The 20,806-nt window shown below is 37.0% G+C and overlaps 1 pseudogene; it reads right to left on the bottom strand.

The window, feature by feature from the left end:
* Nucleotides 1-7,991: 7,991 nt before the first annotated feature.
* Nucleotides 7,992-14,150, bottom strand: LOC129485357 (tripartite motif-containing protein 49D-like; annotated as a pseudogene).
* Nucleotides 14,151-20,806: the final 6,656 nt, after the last annotated feature.

The raw sequence follows: 20,806 nt of genomic DNA, 5'->3' as shown, positions 1-20,806 counted from the left end.
TCCATTTAGGATATTATGAAAAGTATCACATTGTGAACACCCCCTGTGATATTAGGAGTAACATCCCCCTACAGTATTGGGAACAATATCCCACGGTGTACATTCCCTGTGACATTAGAGGTAACATTTCTTTAGGATATTATGAATAATATTACAAGATGTACAGCCCCTGTGATATTAGGAGTAACATTTCCATAAAATATTATGAATAATATCACTGTGTATACACCATGGATGACATTAGGAGTAACAGCTCCCAAAACTATTAGGAATAACTTCACAGGGTGTACATCCTCTGTGACATTGGGAGTACCATCTTTCTAAAATATTATGAATAATATCGCAAAAGGTACACCCACTGTGACATTAGAAGTAACATCCACCTAGGATATTATGAATAATATCACAGGGAGTACACCCCCAGTGACATAAGAAGTAACATCACCCGAGGATATAAGAAATAATATCAGATTTTGTACATGCATGGTGACATCAGTAGTGACATCCTTTTAGGATATTGTGAATATTATCATAGTGTGAACACCTTCTGTGACATTAGGAGTAACATCATCCCACAATGTTGGGAATAATACCACAAGGTATACACCGCCTGTGACATCAGTGGTAACATTTCTTTAGGATATTACAAATAATATGACAGAGTGTACAGCCCCTGTGATATTAGGAGTGACATACCCAAAAAACCTTACAAATAATATCACTGTTTGTACACCCCGTGTGACATTAGGAGTAACATCCCCTGAAACTATAATGCATAACTTCACATATTGCACACCCTCTGTGATATTAGGACTTAACCTCTTCCTAGAATGTGACGGATAACATCACAGGATGTACACTCCCTTGACATGAGGAGTAACATCACTCTAGGATATGATGAATAATATAACAAAGTGCACACAATTTGTATGGTAGGAGTAACATCCCCCTGGGATACTAGGAATCATAGCACAGAAAGCACACCCCCTGTGAAAATAGGAGTAACATCCCCTTAGGATATTACAAACAATATCACAAGCTTTACACGCATTGTGACATTAGTAACAATATCCAGCTAGTATATTTTGAATAATATCACAGGGTGTACACATTTGTGACGTTAGGAGTAACATCCCCCAAGAATATTACGAATAATATCACAGAGTGTACACACCCTGTGACTTTAGGAAAATCATCCCCCTGGATTACCACGAATAATGTCACAGGATGTTAAACCACTGTGCCAATAGGAGTAATATACTTGTAGGATATGACGAATAGTATCACAGTGTGTACACCCACTGCGATATGAAGAGTCATTTTTCCTAAAATATTATGAATAGTATCACAGGGTGTACACACATAGAGAACACCTGCTGTGATATTAAAAGTTATACCTCCCTGGGATATTGTGAACAATATCACAAGGTGTACATCATGTGTGTACACCCACTGTGATTTTTAAAGCAATATCTCCTTAGGATATTACAAATAGTATCAATAGGTGTACACACCCTATGACATTAAGATAACGTCCCTTTAGGGTATTCCAAAGAGTATCCCACGGTGTAGACCCCATGTGACATTAGGAGTAACATCTTCCTTGGATATTACGAATGAGATCACAGGGTTGACACCTCATGTGATTTTAAAAGTAAAATCCCCCAGGAATATTACTAATAATAACACAGGGTGTACACCCTTGATGTTAGGAGTAACGTCCTCCCAGGATATTACGAATAATATTCAGAAGGTGTACACACAGAAGGTGACATTAGTAGTAATATCCCACTAGTATAGTGTGAATAACATCACAGGGTATACACACCTGTGACATTAGGAGTAACATCCCCCTGGAATATTCTGAATAATATCGCTGTGTTTACACCTCCTGAGACTTTAGGGGTATCATCCCGCTAAAATATTACGTAAATAATTGTAAAATTATGAGCATCTCCCTAAGGTATTATGAATAATATCACAGGATGTGTACACACATGGCGTATACCCCACGTGATGTTAGGAGTTACATCCTTCTAGTATGTTAGGAATAATGCCGCAAAGGTGTTCACACATAGTTAACAGCATATGTAATATTAGGATTAACATCCCTTGAGAATATTTCAAAGAACATCACAGGGGCTGTGCACACATGATGTACATGCCCTTTGACATTCCGAGTACATTTCCCTGACACATTTCAGGTAATATCACAGTGTTTACACCTTCTGTGACATTTGGAGTAACGTCCCCTATGAGAGTACGAATAATATCACAGGGTGTACATCCCCTGTGACCTGAGGAGTAATATCTTTCTAGAATACTATGAAGAATATTACAATGTGTACACCCACTGTGTCATTAAAAGTAAAATTCCCCTAGGATATTATGAAAAATAACACAGGGAGTACACCCCTTGTGATATTAGAAATAACATCCCCTGAGGATAAAGCGAATAAAGTCAGAGAATGTACATGCATCGGGACATCAGTAATAACATCTCTTTCAGATAACATGAATAATATCAAAGGGTGTACACGCATTGTGAAATTAGTAGTGAACTCCCGCTAGTATATTACGAATTTTATGACAGGGTGTATATGCCCTGTGACATTCATACTAACGTTTTCCTAGAATATTACAAAGAATATTAAAGGGGGTACAGGACCTGTGATTTACGAGTAACATTTCCATAGAATATTACACTGTGTGTACACCCCGTGTGACATTAGGAGTAACATCCCACAAAACTATAACGAATAATTTCACACAGTGTACACCCTCTGAAACATTAAAAGTAACATTTCCCTAGAATATTATGATAATATCAACAGAGTGTACACCCCCTGTGATATAGGGAGTAACATCTTATAAACATAATACGAGTAATTTGATAAGGTGGACGAACCCTGTGACATAAGGAGTAAAATCCCTCTAGGACATTACGAATATCAAAGGGAACACACGCCGTGTGACAATAAAAGTAACCTCCCCTTAGGATATTACGAATAATACCACAAGGTGTACACACACTGTGACATTATTATTAATGTCCCGCTAGGATATTGTGAATAATATCACAGTGTGTACAGTCCTGTGACATCAGGATGAACATTCCCTTACAATATTACGAATACTATAGCAGGGTGTCCACCCCCTGTCATTTTGGCAGCGCCATCCCCCTAGAATACGGAAAGTAACGTCCCAGGGTGTTAACCAAGTGTGGCAGTAGAGGTAAATTCCTAGTAGTGGAGTAATGTCACTCCCCTCTCCCCGCCTGGATATTAGGATCCACATCGCAGGGGGGCGGGCGGCTCCCGTGGTGTAGGGAGTAATGTCACCCCGCCTCTCCCCCACCAGGATATTACGATCCATGGTTGACACACAGCGTGTTTACGTTTTTGTGAGTAATAGCTTCTCCGCCTCTGGAGACTACCAACTGTATCATAGACGGGTCTGCATCCTCTGCACGATTTGCAGTATTAGCATCCTCTTCCCCCTGGATATTAACAACAGTATCACAGGAGTGTTTCTACCCACAGCGGCATTGGGTGTAGTATCATCCTCTCCCACGTTGAAATTAGGAACAATATCACTGGGGGCGTGTACACTCCCTGTGATATCGAAAGTAATATCATCCTCTTTTCTCCTGGATCATGGGACCAATATTAATGGGAAGTGTAGGCTTTCTGCAATATTGGGAGTAATGGCATCCTCTCTGCTTTGAATATTAAGGGCAATGTCACAGGGCGGGTGTACACTCTCTGCGATATTGGCAATAATGTTATCCTCCCCCCAACCTGCACATTAGGAAAAATATCACAGAGTGGGTGTACACTCATCCCCTCCCCTCTAGAAATGATGAACAATATCACAGATGGGTGTACACCGTCAGCAATGTAGGGAGTGATAACATCTTCTCCACTCCTGAATATTAGGAACAATATCAAAGAAGTATTTATACCACCTGCAATATTGGGAGTAATACCATCCTCTCCCACGTTGAAATTCAAAACAGTATCACTGGGGGCGTGTCCACCCCATGTGATACTGAAAGTCATATCATCCTCTTCTCTCCTGGATCATGGGAACAATATCACTGGGGTGTTGTACACTTTCTGCGATATTGGGAGTAATATCCTATCTGCCTTGGAATATTAAGGACAATATCACTAGGGGGCTGTACACATCCTGTGCTATTAACAATAATGTTATCCTCTCCCGCCCTGCATATTAGGAAAAATATCACAGAGTGCGTGTACACCTCTTGCGACATGGGGAGTAATACCATCTTCTCTTCTTCCAGAAGTGGGAACAATATCACACGGGTTTGTACACTTTCTGTGATATTGGGAGTAATATCAGCTTCTCTGCCTTTGAATATTAAAAACAGCATCACAGAATGGATGTACACCCCCTGCGATATTGGGAGTAATATCACCCTCTACCCTCCATTGGTATTTGAAATAGTATCCCAGGGTGGGTGTTCAGCTGCTGCTGTATGGGGAGTCATATCATCCTCTCCCTTCCTGGATATTATTAGCAACAATATCGCAGTGTGGGTGTGCACAGCCTGCGACATTGGGAGTAATATCACCCTCTCCCCCTCCGGATATTAGGAAAGATATCACAGAAGGAGTGTACACTCCCTGCGATACTGGGAGTAATATCATTCTCTTCTTCCGTGAATATTAGGAGCAATATCACCGGGTGGATGTACACCCACTGCTGTATTGGGAGTAACGTCATACTCCACCCCCTGGATATTCGGATCAATATCACCGGATGGGTGTACACCTACTGCCATATTGAAAGTAATACCATGCTCTCTCCCTCCCTGGACATTAGGAACAATATCATATGTGGGTGTACACCCACTGCGGTATTAGGGGTAATATTATTATTAATTATTACTTTTTTATTATTAACATTAATATTAATTACCAATATCAATATTGAGAAATAATTGCTAATAAAAAGTTTTCATATTATTATTAATATTAATTATTGGTACCCAATATTATTGTTTTCTAATTAATAAGATCACTATTAAATGTTAATATCAGTCATTATTAATAATTAATGTTAATAATTTTATTGTTATCATTAATATAACTATTTAATAATTATCATTATTATCGGTATTGATTTTAAATCACTCACTTAACGAAAACTCAGGCTACATACAACTACGCAAAGGGCCTAACATTGTAAGCCCATAGGGACTGCTTCAACCATTCGCTGACACAATAACATTTTTCAGCAAAGAACCCCTATGGCCTTCAACATCTACTATTACCCTTTATGTTATTGCTCCAACCCTGGCCCTTTCTATCGCTCTCCTATTGTGAACCCCCCTCCCTATACCAGATGGTCTAATTGATTTTAATATAGGCCTCCTATTTTTACTAACTATATCAAGCCTAGCCGTCTACTCCATTCTATGATCAGGATGAGCAATTAAATTCAAATTATGCACTAATTGGCGCATTACAAGTTGTAGCCCAAACAATTTCATAAGAAGTAACCCTAGTCGTTATCTTGCTATCAATTCTACTGATAAGTGGCTCGTTTAACATATATGCACTCATCACAATGCAAGAAATCCTCTGACTGCTCCTATCATCATGGCCCCTAGATATGATATGACTTGTCTTCACACTAGCAGAAACTAATCGAGTCCCTATATTATATATATGTAATTTCTTATATATAAAATATATTATATAAAATATAAATATAAAATATTATTTATGTGATAAATATAATATAAATATTATTTATATGATAAATATAACATAAATATTGTTTATAGTTAATAATTATTATATTTATATATATTTATCATATAAATAATAATATAATATATAAATAAAAATATAATATTTAATATATAATATATTTTATTTAAAATATAAATACATAAATATTTACCTATATTACATACTACATTATATATATAATATATAATTATATATAATTTTTATACCCTCTGTAGAGGGAATTATTTTTGTTTCTATATCCATCCATAATAAAATACTATGTCTGTCCCTAATAAAAATACTAGGGTAAAATAGGAACGATAGTCACGTAAGAGACAAAAGAAAGACTGTTAGTATCAACATATTGATACATATAGATGGTGTTTGTTTTTACAGGGTTTAGTAAAATGCATTCTAGTTTTCTAAACAATTTCCACATTACAGTGTGTTTGTTTTTCTCTCTTTCATGATTGGAAAGAGTGCAACAATATACATCCCTATACAATCATCCTTGATTACATCTAAGGGAATTTCTCCAGTAATAAAATTACAGGGTTAATATATTCATATAGGCATTACAGGGTAACCAAACAACATTCCGAATTCTTTCATCAGCAAAGCCCAATGTAATCCTAATCCAGGTAGCCACTCTAATTGATGCAATTAACTCAGATACATAAATAAATACATATATATGTATATCTCTGCATGCGTGGATGCACTTAAATGGTTTTAAATACCATCGACTTTTCCTCTCAAACAGTATTTTTATTGAGAATGAGGTATATTCACTAGTTCATCAAAAATATTTTTAAAATTCTTAGATGATTATGTTTGTTACAGTGACTAGCTGGATTAGAATTAGATCGGGTTTAAAACAATGAAAGTATCTGGGAGAGGGGGCAGAGTGTGGGTTGTTAATTAGCACATGGATCAAAGGAGATTACTGATGTGTTTAGAAGCCACAACATTGACAGAATAAAAGCCAGAACTAAAAATCCAATTGTAGATCTCTTTACTGTGGTATTTTCTGCCATTTCTGCTCCATAAGACACACCTTAACCACTTTGTCGTGGTATCTGAAGTATTCTATTTTAGTCTAAATAGCATTTTCTCTCAAACACATTCTGTTTCTCTCCTTCATCTTCCCTCCCTTCTTCCTTCCAGCTGTATTTTCTCACTAGAGAACACTAGCAGAATGTTCTCCCAAATTTCAGATTTCAGATACGCATCTGTAAAATAATCTTATGGAGACACATCTTAGTTGCTACTGAATAATTGGATGTTTTCATAAGTTCACAGCATTACTACTGTCCTGCAAAAAATGGTTTCCCACTTCCACAGCAAATCTCATCATTGACTCTGCCATCCAAGTTTATTCTATGCTAATCTGGAAGAATCTGGAAAAATACTTAAAATACATTTTAAGTATTCATCATGCACATGTATTGTATTTTATTTTATATATGTTCGAGTGAATATCTTTCTCCACTAATGGTATGCATTTCAATTCTGGTATCATGTTTTTTGAAACACAGAAGTCATCATTAATTTAAACCAAATAATTTTTTTAATTGTTAATTTTTGTCCTGGTTAAGAAAGGCTTATGAGAATATTGTATCATGTTCCCCTTACCTTCAGGACTTGAATCTATTTGGAAATGATTGTGTGTGTTTTGAGGTAGGAGTCAATATTTAGTTACTTTTTAAAAAAAATTCAATTAATCCAGCATTGTTCTGATCACCTTGTGTATTTCAATGTAGAAGAGCACACTAATAATGCGGGATTATTTATATATGTGGTGAGAATTCCAAAATGAAGCCCAGCATGGAAGGTCAGGTGATATTAACTCAAGGGATAGATTAGTACAATGAAACATGATGGATAAGTGCGATATAGTTAGATAAAGAGAAAGAGAAACACTTCACAGTTATCATTGAGACTTCACTCCAAGTTTTTGCATGAAGCGAAAGATCCCCACTGTCTTCCGCAGATTGTAACTTCATTCAAACATGTCTGTCATCTATTATTTCACTCAGTGGCAGTCAGAAGTGAAGAAAAGAGAAAACAGAGAATATATTTTATGCCATGATCATGAATAATGATTTTTCAGAAATTAATTAATAAACAACCAATAGATATACTTTTAGTGTTTTTACCGCATTTAATAGTAACACAATAAATGAGTTTTAATAACATTAGAATGCAATTCAAGACATGGAACAGAACCTATTTGTCCTGTTTGATAAGGCACAAGGAAGAAAGCTTTCTGGGATAAAGGGTTTCCCACAGCAGATGAACACATTTCTGATTTGTCTCTGGCCAGAGGTGAATACAGCAAAAGATAGGCCTGAGAGGAGGTGAGAAGGAGCAATTAGGGATGGTGTATATGGGGGAGCTTTGATTAACATCAACAAAGCTCACAGTTCTAGCTTCACAATCCAGGAATAATCCTATGTGGCTGGTAGGTCTTGGGACATATTGCAGTGTAATTGTGGAGGTGGTAAAGGGACTGCACTGAATGTCGTTCTTAACACACCCAAGACTAAAGAGTCCCTCCTCTCCATATATATTGCCATTCCGATTCTTCCCTTGCCAATACTTATTACAGACACCAAAAGCCCAATTCCAAGAGTCCCCCACATGGGCCTCCCAGTAATATTTGCCGGAGGTGAAACTCTGAGCACCCCATGCAAGAAAACTTGTAGGTGTTGCAGTGATATGTGGGGCATTTTGATGGTCACATCCAATACAAATGCTTCTCAAGTGTACACATCGAAAGATATGACTGTTGGCTTCATTATGATGCAGAGCAATATCCACTGCAAAATAAATAAATAAATAAATAAATAAATAAATACAAAGAAAGAAAGAAAGAAAACATGCATAGACAGGTGTAAATAAGCAAAAAGCATTCTATCAAGAAGTTAATTTACCAGGAAATGTAAAGTCACAAGGACACTTTTGCTTGTAACTTCTAATAAAGTATAGAGATGATTAATATTATCTACAAGACAAACAAAACGCTAACCACAGATATTAAAAGAGTTTTGAAAACTTACACACTGAGAGCCAAATGTAAGACCAACTTCTTTCAATCCAATTTTCAAAGCAAAATTTGCACATTATATGCCCTAAATGCTATGCTGTTATCAAGATCATTATTTAGAAATGTTTCTTATTCTTAAAAACTAGTGCTATCATTTTGGAATGAAAGTGAAGATTTTCAGTTACTCAAGAACTGCTCTAGATAACTGGATAAAAATCCATAAGTACATGTCAAAAGTGATAATTTAAAGGAGATTTCTGCAAAATCTTTTACCAGTCTCTCTGTGGCCCTCCATGCTAGCTTGGGGCTGAAGCTGGATTTTAGACTTAACATGTAGCTTTTCATATTGCAATTAAACTGAACTTCTTTTTGTATGTAATTTTACTTGTATTCACAAAATGATTTCTTCTTTTTATTTTTACCCATTAACTAATTTTCTTGGAAATACATAATATATATCCATTTAAAAAATTTAAAACCCCAAGAATCTCCAGTAAACTATATTCCCCAAAAGAACAGTTCTTAGCTGTTCAAATGAATACACTAAAGAAATGTAAAATTTTGTATTTAGCATTAAATAACTCACCTTCATTCTGAGCATTGTTCCATCTACTCCTTTTTTAAATTTGCTACACTGCTCCTTTCTCCCATTACATTACTCAGTACATATGAGGCCATAACATATTTGTTTTTGACTATCTTTCAAACTTAATGCTATAAATCTGACTATACAGACATAGATACAAAAGAGTTGCATGATTATATTGTTCACTTACGTCTATAAAGAAGTAAAATATTTGATAAAGGGTGAAATATTACCAGTGTGATCCTAACAATAATAATATTTAGATAGTGGGAGTGCTGCCTGTGGGTGGAGACTTACCTCGGATTTGGTTGAGCCTGTTCCTCAGTCCAGTGATGGGCCCCGCCCTGAGCTCTAGATTCAGAGGCTGGGGCATGTGCAGCAGCACGCACTCACTCCTGCAAAGAAAAACCTGCAGTTACAACATCTACAGCCATAAAATAAATAAAAGTCACTATTTGCATTTAAAAGACATTTCATGAGAATCCTTTGAACCCACAAATTTGATAATTCAAAAATCACTTCCTTTTGGAAATTAATTCCTATTTACAGTTTCCATATTTTAAAGCATAGTGGGAGAGTCTGAGTCAGAATTCAGTCTGATCTTTCTCATTTTTTGCCCCAAATGTGTAAGGTTCCTTAGCCTTATGGCCTTGAGAATATTCAGAAACAAAATTCTGAGTTCCACTTCTTGGAAGACTCCCCTGACATCTTTGTCTGAAATAGCGGGGTTCTGGGGAGACTGCTGCATCTGCTGCGTCCTTTTTAAGATAAAGAATGTGAAACTTGTTCTAGGCAGCTAGACCTGCCTTTTAGAAACAAGCTTTCCTAGAGACTCATACAGTTCTAACACTCCACAGTTTTTTCAATCTATTTTTCAGAACTGTTAACTGATATGTATATAGGTATGAACAACAAATCATCAACTTTGTCACTGCTAAAATACTTCCCCCACTTCTCTCCTGCTTCCTCTGGTGACTTTCTCACCATCCACAAAACAAAACTTCATCTTTCACCTATGCAGGCTTTTAAGCAATAAAACAAAATCAGGAATAAACATGTTCTTTTTAAATTTTCTATCACTATTTATTTATGTATGTATTTATTTACTTGGTGGTCTTGTCTTTTCTGGTGCGGGAATGAAAGTAGACGCGAAAAAAGAATAAAGTAGTATCAATCAATATCTTAATCATTTATGCCATGACTTTGGTAGAGCCTGCTTTGATATTTGTGGAAACTGAAAGAACATACTCTAAAATCCAGGTACACACTCACCTGTATAATATGTCTCCAAAAGCCTGTAAAAAAAAAAAAAAATAGAAAGATTTAGTGCAGTTCACAAGATGCGTCTTTCATTAAGTTCAGTGTAAAATATGGAGTCAGTTCCTCAAGATATTATTTCCCTACCATCTTCTCTTCTGCAAAGCATTTTCTATTTCTTCTGTAATGAAAAACCCAGTCAGTCATATTGCCACTAATTAATGTCCTGGGAAGGTCTGAGTCTTGAAGACACTCTCTAAAGAAGCGAAGGGAGAAGAGGCCCAGAGAGTCTGTGCTCCATGGTAACCTCGAATAACCTACTCAGTCATCTTTCCCAGAACCTATTACCCAAATGATTGGATCCCAAAATAATATTAGCCTAGATTCCCAAAACTTCTGATCTTGCCATGTCCTCAAATTAACCTAAATGGAAATGAATCACTCACAATTTTATACATGTTTGACAACCCAAAATGTATTATTGACCTAGTTGTGGAATAGTTATTGGGGCTGTTACCTTGACCATTCCACAAAGTTTTGTGGCTGGTGGATAAAGTAGGATTGACCTTTGGCCTGGTAGAATCCCTTGGCGGGGCTATACTCTCCCAATAAAGTAGCGTTAGTTATGTGAATGTGTTTTTGGAAACACATCATGGAAATAAAGATAGGGAGATGGATTTCAGCGACGAGGAAAATACTTATACATGTGAATAGTCAAAAACCTGAAACCACATTGTGAGTTTGTACCTGAAGTAGCTCCACATCTGGTTTATGGCACATTTCCTTCAGCTCCTCATACATTTCCCTTAAAATCTCCCTCCTATGAGCCATTTTGGCTTTACTTAAATGAAGTTGATGAAAAATATCTCTCCCCTTCTTTTTCAGCATCTCCAAATTCTGTTTTTCTTCTTCATGATGAAATGCAGGCATCTTCTGATACTCAGCTCTAATAGCTTCTAGCCTTAATTTCACATACTCCTGCAGTGATAATGGGTTAGTCAAAAGATAATTGTATTTATCCATCTCCTATTAAATCTCACTGATTCCCTTTGTCTTTCGAAATCCCAACAGTTTAAACATCAGTCTTGCCAGTTCTTAGAATCCACAAATTTTTTTCCTTTCCTTTCTTTCTGCATAAAGATCAACACAGATGTATCTGACCAATTACATTATATTTATTCAAGATAATGTGTGTTCTAAGATAGTTGGAAATAAAAACAAAACACAATTTGAATTTCTCTATTCCAACCCATATTTATGGAAAAGTAAGAACAGTTCATGCTTAAGAGTTGGAGTATAGAGCTATAGTTACTAGAAAGGAAATAATTATTTCTATTTCTGAGATACACAACAAGTTGCTTAAACTCATTATATGTGAAATGACCTTGGACTAACATGTCCAGCTAAATGCATTTTGCCCAGCAAAACCTATCCTAATAAGGCTGCATTTATGATTTGGCCATATTTGTCTCCCTGAGTTCATTTCCTTCAATTCTTTTTCTAAGTCATCCCAATCTGAAACATAGACTTCTTTGTGGTTCCCCGGGCTTCCAAATATACACAAACTCAAAATTACTGCATATGCTGTTCTCTCCAACTAGAATTTTACACACACACACACACACACACACATATACATATACGTATACATATGTACACACTCATGGTCCATATATATATCCATACACATGTTCATGCTCCCCTTCTGCTTCAAAACTTTGTTCAATTTCAATTTTTCAGTGAGTCTTTTTTCTGACCACCCTATTTAAAACTCAGACACTAATCTCCAGTTTCTGGCCTCTATTGTCCTTTTCTACTTCCCGGCTTGATTATTCTCCAACAAAGAGTCTACCACATTCGACCACATCATGTATTGCACATACTTGCTTGTTGACCATTTTTGCCTCTCTCATTTGGATTGTACGATTTGTGAGGACAAAGATGCTTTCTTTCTTCCATACTAGCAGGTTTTCTAATTTAATAATTCAACATAGACTAGGTTCTTATGAAATACTTTTCAACACACTAATATTAGCTATCATACCCTCAGAGTATACATCCACAAAGAGAAAATCATTTTTAATATTTCTCTGAAGTCCTCAGAGTTCTCCTTATATTTAGATACTAGTTCCTACATTTTGGGCATGTTTGCATGTCTCCCTCAAGACAGAAATCCGTATTTCTCACCACTTTTCTCATCATATGTTATTATTCAATATTAACTAGTTTAGATTCTTAATTTCATGGTTGCCCTAGATTTCCCCTGTCACTCTTTCTGCCTCAAATTTTCCATGCAATTCCAAATACTACTTGTCCACCAGCATTCAGATTAATGCTGACCCAGGCTCAGAAGGTTCACTTGAGCTTTCCATGACTGTCAAATAACTCTTATGCCCAGCATATCCAACCAGCCCATATAGAATGCTGTGAGATGGCCCAGTTTCTTGTATCTGTTGGTGTATAGCTACAGGTTTGTATGAAAACAAACCAGCATGCTTTGGGTAACATCAATGGTTTTGTTAGAAATCCCATCTAAAAGTCATACTATTCTACATAAGAAATGAGTCCAGTTTTCCTCAATGTTTTCTTTTTTTTTTTAATGGACTCTCAGAATCATTATGGTTTGATATCAAGTTGCTATTTTAAGAGTCACCCATTTGCCCACCGTAAGTTCCTGGAGAAGGTAGCGTAGTACAGGACTAACCTTCCAGTGGCTGATTCTGGTGGTTTCCACGTTCAGGTTTCTCTGATTTTCACGAGCTTTACCCCATAAAGACTGCATTTTCTTTGAAAGCTTCACCTGCAAAAGAGCCACAAATTGAAGCACCTGTGAATACAGTAAAGTAACATGCAGACGGTTTCATAGGGAGGGGGCCCAGAATGAGAGACAAGAAAGTCCCTAGGAAATGGCATTTCTTCTATTTCCCTTCTTCTTCGTCAAATCTCAGAGGTTTGAAGCTAAGAAAGCCCAAAAGAGAGTTGCTTAAAGGGACTCAGGGTTGGCTTTACCCAATCTCCAAGAAAATAGGCCCACAGGAATTTCATGTGTCCTTAATAGACATAGATATTCAGAGGCATCACTTACCCGGTGTTCCTCAGCAGCCCACTCAACGGGACAGTGTCTGTGATCCCGGTGCTCCTGAGAGCTGGAGCACAGTGAACAGAGCAGGCTCTTGTCCACTTCACAGAACATCTTCTTTGTCTCCCTGTGAGTGCCACACATTTGCTCCTCAGAGCTCAGGAATAGCCAGAGACTGGCTTTTCTGGCAAAGGAAGCCATCTTCTTCAAACGAATGTTAGTTTTGAGGTTACTCTGCTGTGTTGACTTTATTCATTCAAAGCACTGAGTCAGAATTGGGATGTCTTCCCAGTTGAGGTAGAAACAGGGCCTGCAAAAGCTGTGCCCACAGTCCATGGTGACCGGGTCTATGAAGTAGTTCATGCAGATGGGGCAGGTGACTTCCCTCTGGAAGAGTTGCCAGATTCCTGAATTCATGTTTCTGAGGAAGAAAGAGCAACATGTCATTTTGGGGTCTGGGTTGATGAAAAGCTTCTGAACATGTGGAGATAAGTGATAGTTCTAATTTCTTCTCTTGACAGTGTTCATTATAGCACAGCAAACTACTTCTTCTGTAACAAAAATAAAAATCTCACACAGAGAGAGTCTCCTGGCTTTATAGTAGATATTACTGACTAGATGACTCACAACCCCTTCTATTCCTGGTTCCTGTCTGTAACATAATACTAATCTATGCAATTTCCCATTTTCTGAATGTGGATCTGGAAATTGGGTTTGATTCTAAGTGGCCTAGAATAAATTGTAGTTGTTCCTACTCTTCTTTCATATAACTGTTGAATGAGTATGAAACAGTGGGAAAAACTTCCTTGGCCAAGGAAATATGAGAAGATGGCTAGAGGATCCTATGACATATTTTTAGAGAGAGACACAACAGTGGGGCAGCAAACCACCATGGCACATGTTTACCTGTGTAACAAGCCTGCACGTCCTGCACATTTATCTCAGGACTTAAAATAATATAAAATTAAAGTAAAATAAAAAACCAAAACCAAAAGAAAATAGAAAAACCAATCAACCAACCAAATAAACAAATAAAAAACAGCAATTAAACCAATTTAGGTTGAACAGAAGAGAAAAAATAATTAAAGATATTGGGCCTTTTTATTTTCTCGTGGATTAAATTAACTTCTCCTAGGGATACCCAAACTCTGAACTAACATACAGTAGGATTTTTGTTAAACTTAAAGAGGTTTAATTATATTTCTATGGTGTGATGGTGAATTTTAGGTATCAGTCTGACTGGATTAACCAACATCTAGGGAACTGGCGCAGCATTGTTTCTGGGTGAGTCTGTGAAGCTGTTTCCAGAGGAGAGAGACACGTGAGTTGGTGAGCCGAGTGGGACCATCATCCCTCAATGTGAGTGGGCACCATTCAATCAGCTGGTAGCTCAGACAAAAGGAAAAGGCCAGAGAAAAGGCAATTTCCTCTTTCTTTCTCCTGAAGCTGGTTCTGAGGCTTTCAGCCTTGAGCTCAGTCAAGATACCGGTATCCTCAGGACATCAGCTTAAAGACAGCCTATATTTGGAACTGCTCAGACTCCATAATCAAGCAAACGAATTATCCTGATGAATTCCCTCTCGTGTAGAATCATGTGTAGCTTGAGGACAGATACATGTTCTGAGAAATGTGTAAGGAGGTTTTATTTATTTACTTTTTGAGATGGAGACTCACTCTGTCACCAAGGCTGGAGTGCAGTGGTGCAATCTCGGCTCACTGCAACCTCCACCTCCTGGGTCAAGCGAGTCTCCTGCCTTAGCCTCCTGAGTACCTGGGATTACAGGAACATGCCAATACACCCGGCAAATTTTTTCTTTTTTTTTTTTTTTCCAGTAGAGATGAGATTTCTCCCCGTTGGCCAGGCTGGACTTGAAATCCTGGCTCCAAGTGATCTGCCTGCCACGGCCTCCAAAAGTGCTGGGATTACAGGCATGAGCCACTGCGCCTAGCCAGGCGGTTTTATTGTTTTGACATGATAGAATATACTTATACAAACCTAGGTGGTATAGTCTGCTACACACTTGGGATATACAGTACAGCCTACTGCTCCTAGACTACAAAACTGTACAGCATGTTCTGTACTGTATACTGTAGGCAATTGTAACACAGTGGTAATTAATTAGTATGTAAACATATTTAAATACAGAAAAGGTACAGTAAACATACTGGTATTATAATCTTATGTGACCACCATGTGTGGTTTGTGGTTGGCTGAAATGGCTCATGAATGTATCTCTACATGTAAACATATACATCCTATGATTCTGCCTGTCTGGAGAGCCCTGACTAATACATAAACTATGGTCTTTGGCAATTTTAAGTCCTTTACTTTACTCTCCTTTCTTTGATAACACTGCTGAATTTTAGTGAAAGAAATGAAAAATCTTAGAATTGTAAATATTCTCCAGAGGTCATCTAAGTCATTTTAAGGAATTTTTCATAGTTTAATAAGACTACGACTCAAGCGAGATGGCAACCACCATCACGTATCAAATTGTATCTTATATATTTATTTGGTCAAAAAATTGTGTTTTGATTTCCAAACTAGGATATTTTGGGGAGCTTTCTCATTTTTTACAGTTTCAGTATTTTGCAACTCTCATCATTACCTTACTAATTTAAAGTTATGTCTAAATGCTGAATGAATGAATTAACATTCATTAACGTCTTCTCAATTCAATTGTATAATACTAATACACTCATTACACATATATTTACACACAACTATGTGTACATACATGTATAAATATCAATTCCATATATTCATTATTCATACATATCTGTTGCAGCAAACACTAGATATTTCAATTTCTTCAAAACTATATTGAAGAATGATAGAAAACGAAATATAACAACAATTAGTATCCTCATAATTCATAAAATCTATAATAAGAACATGAATTACAAGTGGTATCATTGTGTAGATTTAAGATAATGAGATATTTTTAACACTCTAATTTATTATTTTGTAAAGGAAAGAAGATATAATTTTATCAATATAAGATTCACTCACCCCTGGGTTCTTTGAATGGTTCCCACGATGATTCTTCAAAGAAATAATTCCGTTAAGTACTCCTCAAGGTCAGGAGCTCATTCACCGCAGTACTGAATTTCAGAGGTCACCAAAGTACAGCTCCCTCTAAGCGTGCTCCTTCTCCTTTGGAGAAAACTGAGCTTGTCTCTTCTATGTCCTTTTATAAGAATCTGTGAAGACCACACCCAGCTCTTTAAGTGGGTGGAGTATTGAGAAAGGTTGAGAATAAGATGGGTAGGTTTATGCAGTATGTAGATCACACCTTTGCACCACTGATTAAATTATGATCACTCCTTAAAAAACCATGACTGAAATGAATCATATGTAATGTATATCCTATCAGATTAGACACACATTGCAAATATAGGTTTTCCAAAGTTGTTAACCATTCGTCTGCTTCAAATAGAATATTTTCAAATTGCAAATTTTATTAGGAACCAATTTTTACACCACTTTCCGGGAGTAAATCAATTGACTCAAGCAAGAAAATTGCATCAAGCAAGAAAATAACCAAGAATCTCAGTCACAGGAATGCTGCTGTGTGTAGATATCTGTTTGTGGCAGGGGGTCAGGGTATTCATGCTGCAGAAGACAAGCTGGAATCGCCCTCCACACCCATTTCGACCCAACAAAGGGCTCTGGTTCCTTTCCTAAACCTGCCACTAGTCTTTCCCACCTTTCTCTGTTCCTATCCCCTCTCTAATTGCTGGATGAGGCTGTGCTGCTGCACCCGACTCTCTGGACGCTGAGCATTACATCCCCATACTCCAGGCCTTTATTCATCACCAAAACAGCATGGTACTGGTATAAAAATAGGAACATAGACCAGTGGAACAGAATAGAGAACCCAGAAATGAACCCAAATACTTATAACCAACTGATCTTCGACAAAGCAAACAAAAACATAAAGTGCGGAGAGGACACCCTATTCAACAAATGGTGCTGGGATAATTGGCAAGCCACATGTAGGAGAATGAAACTGGACTTTGTGGCATAGACAAACTTAGAGGAATGCCTGTATCTTGGATGAAACTCAATAAACAGTATAAAATGCATCTTAGTTGATTTCCACTGTGTGTCTAATCTGATAGGATTAATGTTACATATGATTCATTTCAGTCATGGTTTTTTAAGAAGTGATGATAATTTAATCAGAGGTGCAAAATTGTGATCTACATACTGCATAAACCTAATCATCTTATTCTCAACCTTTCTCAATACTCCACCCACTTAAAGAGCTGGGTGTGGTCTTCACAGATTCTTATAAAAGGACATAGAAGAGACAAGCCCAGTTTTCTCCAAAGGAGAAGGAGCGCGCTTAGAGGGAGCTGTATTTTGGTGACCTCTGAAATTCAGTACTGCGGTGAATGAGCTCCTGACCTTGAGGAACACTTAACAGAATTATTTCTCGAAGAATCATCATGGGAAACATTCAAATAATCCAGAGGTGAGTGAAACTTATATTGATAAAATTATATCTTCTTTCCTTTACAAAATAATAAATTGGAGAGTTAAAAATATCTCATTATCTTAAATCTACACAATGATGCCATTTGTAATTCATATTCTTGCTATAGATTTTATGAATTATGAGGATACTAATTGTGGTTATTTTGCATTTTCTATCATTCTTCAATATAGTTTTGAAAAAATAGAAATATCTAGTGTTTGCTGCAACAGATATGTATGCATAATGAATAAATGGAGTTGATACTTATACGTGTATGTACACATAGGTGTGTGTAAATATATGTGTAATGAGTGTATTAATATTATACAATTTAGTTGAGAAAACGTTAATGAATGTTAATTAATTCATTCAGCATTTAGACATAAGTTTAAATTAGTAAGGTAATGATGAGAGACGCAAAATAGTGAAACTGAAAAAAATGAGAAAGCTCCACAAAATATCCTAGTTTGGAAATCAAAACACATTATTTGACCAAATAAATATATAAGATATAATTTGATACGTGATGGTGGTTGCCATCTCTCTTGAGTCTTAGTCTTATTAAACTATGAAAAATTCCTTAAAATGACTTAGATGACCTCTGGAGAATATTTACAATTCTAAGATTTTTCATTTCTTTCACTAAAATTCAGCAGTGTTATCAAAGAAAGGAGAGTGAAGAAAAGGACTTAAAATTGCCAAAGACCATAGTTTATGTATTAGTCAGGGCTCTCCAGACAGACAGAATCATAGGATGTATATGTATACATGTAGAGATACATTCATGAGCCGTCTCAGTCAACCACAAACCACACATGGTGGTCACATAAGATTGTAATACCAGTATGTTTACTGTACCTTTTCTGTATTTAAATATGTTTACATACTAAATAATTACCACTGTGTTACAATTGCCTACAGTATACAGTACAGAACATGCTGTACAGTTTTGTAGTCTAGGAGCAATAGACTGTACTGTATATCATAGGTGTGTAGCAGGCTATACCACCTAGGTTTGTATAAGTATATTCTATCATATCAAAACAATAAAACCGCCTGGCTAGGCGCAGTGGCTCATGCCTGTAATCCCAGCACTTTTGGAGGCTATGGTGGGCAGATCACTTGAGGCCAGGAGTTCAAGTCCAGCCTGACCAACAGGGAGAAACCTCATCTCTACTGGAAAAAAAAAAAAAAAGAAAAAATTTGCCGGGTGTATTGGCATGTTCCTGTAATCCCAGGTACTCAGGAGGCTAAGGCAGGAGACTCGCTTGACCCAGGAGGCGGAGATTGCAGTGAGCCGAGATTGCACCACTGCACTCCAGCCTTGGTGACAGAGTGAGTCTCCATCTCAAAAAGTAAATAAATAAAACCTCCTTACACATTTCTCAGAACATGTATCTGTCCTCAAGGTACACATGATTCTACACGAGAGGGAATTCATCAGGATAATTCGTTTGCTTGATTATGGAGTCTGAGCAGTTCCAAATATAGGCTGTCTTTAAGCTGATGTCCTGAGGATACCGGTATCTTGACTGAGCTCAAGGCTGAAAGCCTCAGAACCAGCTTCAGGGGAAAGAAAGAGGAAATTGCCTTTTCTCTGGCCTTTTCCTTTTGTCTGAGCTACCAGCTGATTGAATGGTGCCCACGCACATTGAGGGATGATGGTCCCACTCGGCTCACCAACTCACGTGTCTCTCTCCTCTGGAAACAGCTTCACAGACTCACCCAGAAACAATGCTGCGCCAGTTCCCTAGATGTTGGTTAATCCAGTCAGACTGATACCTAAAATTCACCATCACACCATAGAAATATAATTAAACCTCTTTAAGTTTAACAAAAATCCTACTGTATGTTAGTTCAGAGTTTGGGTATCCCTAGGAGAAGTTAATTTAATCCACGAGAAAATAAAAAGGCCCAATATCTTTAATTATTTTTTCTCTTCTGTTCAACCTAAATTGGTTTAATTGCTGTTTTTTATTTGTTTATTTGGTTGGTTGATTGGTTTTTCTATTTTCTTTTGGTTTTGGTTTTTTATTTTACTTTAATTTTATATTATTTTAAGTCTTGAGATAAATGTGCAGGACGTGCAGGCTCGTTACACAGGTAAACATGTGCCATGGTGGTTTGCTGCCCCACTGTTGTGTCTCTCTCTAAAAATATGTCTTAAGACCCTCTAGCCATCTTCTCATATTTCTTTGGCCAAGGCAGTTTTTCCCACTCTTTCATACTCATTCAGCAGTTACATGAAAGAAGAATAGGAACAACTACAACTTATTCTAGGCCACTTAGAATCAAACCCAATTTCCAGATGCACATTGAGAAATGGGAAATTGAATAGATTAGTATTATGTTACAGACAGGAACCAGGAATAGAAGGGGTTGTGAGTCATCTAGTCAGTAATATCTACTATAAAGCCGGGAGACTCTCTTTGTGAGATTTTTACTTTTGTTACAGAAGAAATAGTTTGCTGTGCTTTAATGAACACTGTCAAGAGAAGAAACTAGAGCTATCACTTATCTCCACATGTTCAGAAGCTTTTCATCAACCCAGACACCAAAATGACATGTTGCTCTTTCTTCCTCAGAAAC

The sequence above is a fragment of the Symphalangus syndactylus genome, chromosome 6 (genome assembly GCF_028878055.3).
Source record: "Symphalangus syndactylus isolate Jambi chromosome 6, NHGRI_mSymSyn1-v2.1_pri, whole genome shotgun sequence".
Taxonomy (NCBI): domain Eukaryota; kingdom Metazoa; phylum Chordata; class Mammalia; order Primates; family Hylobatidae; genus Symphalangus; species Symphalangus syndactylus.
The sequence above is the reverse complement of the archived record's forward strand: the minus strand, read 5'-3'. Positions and strand labels throughout refer to the sequence as shown.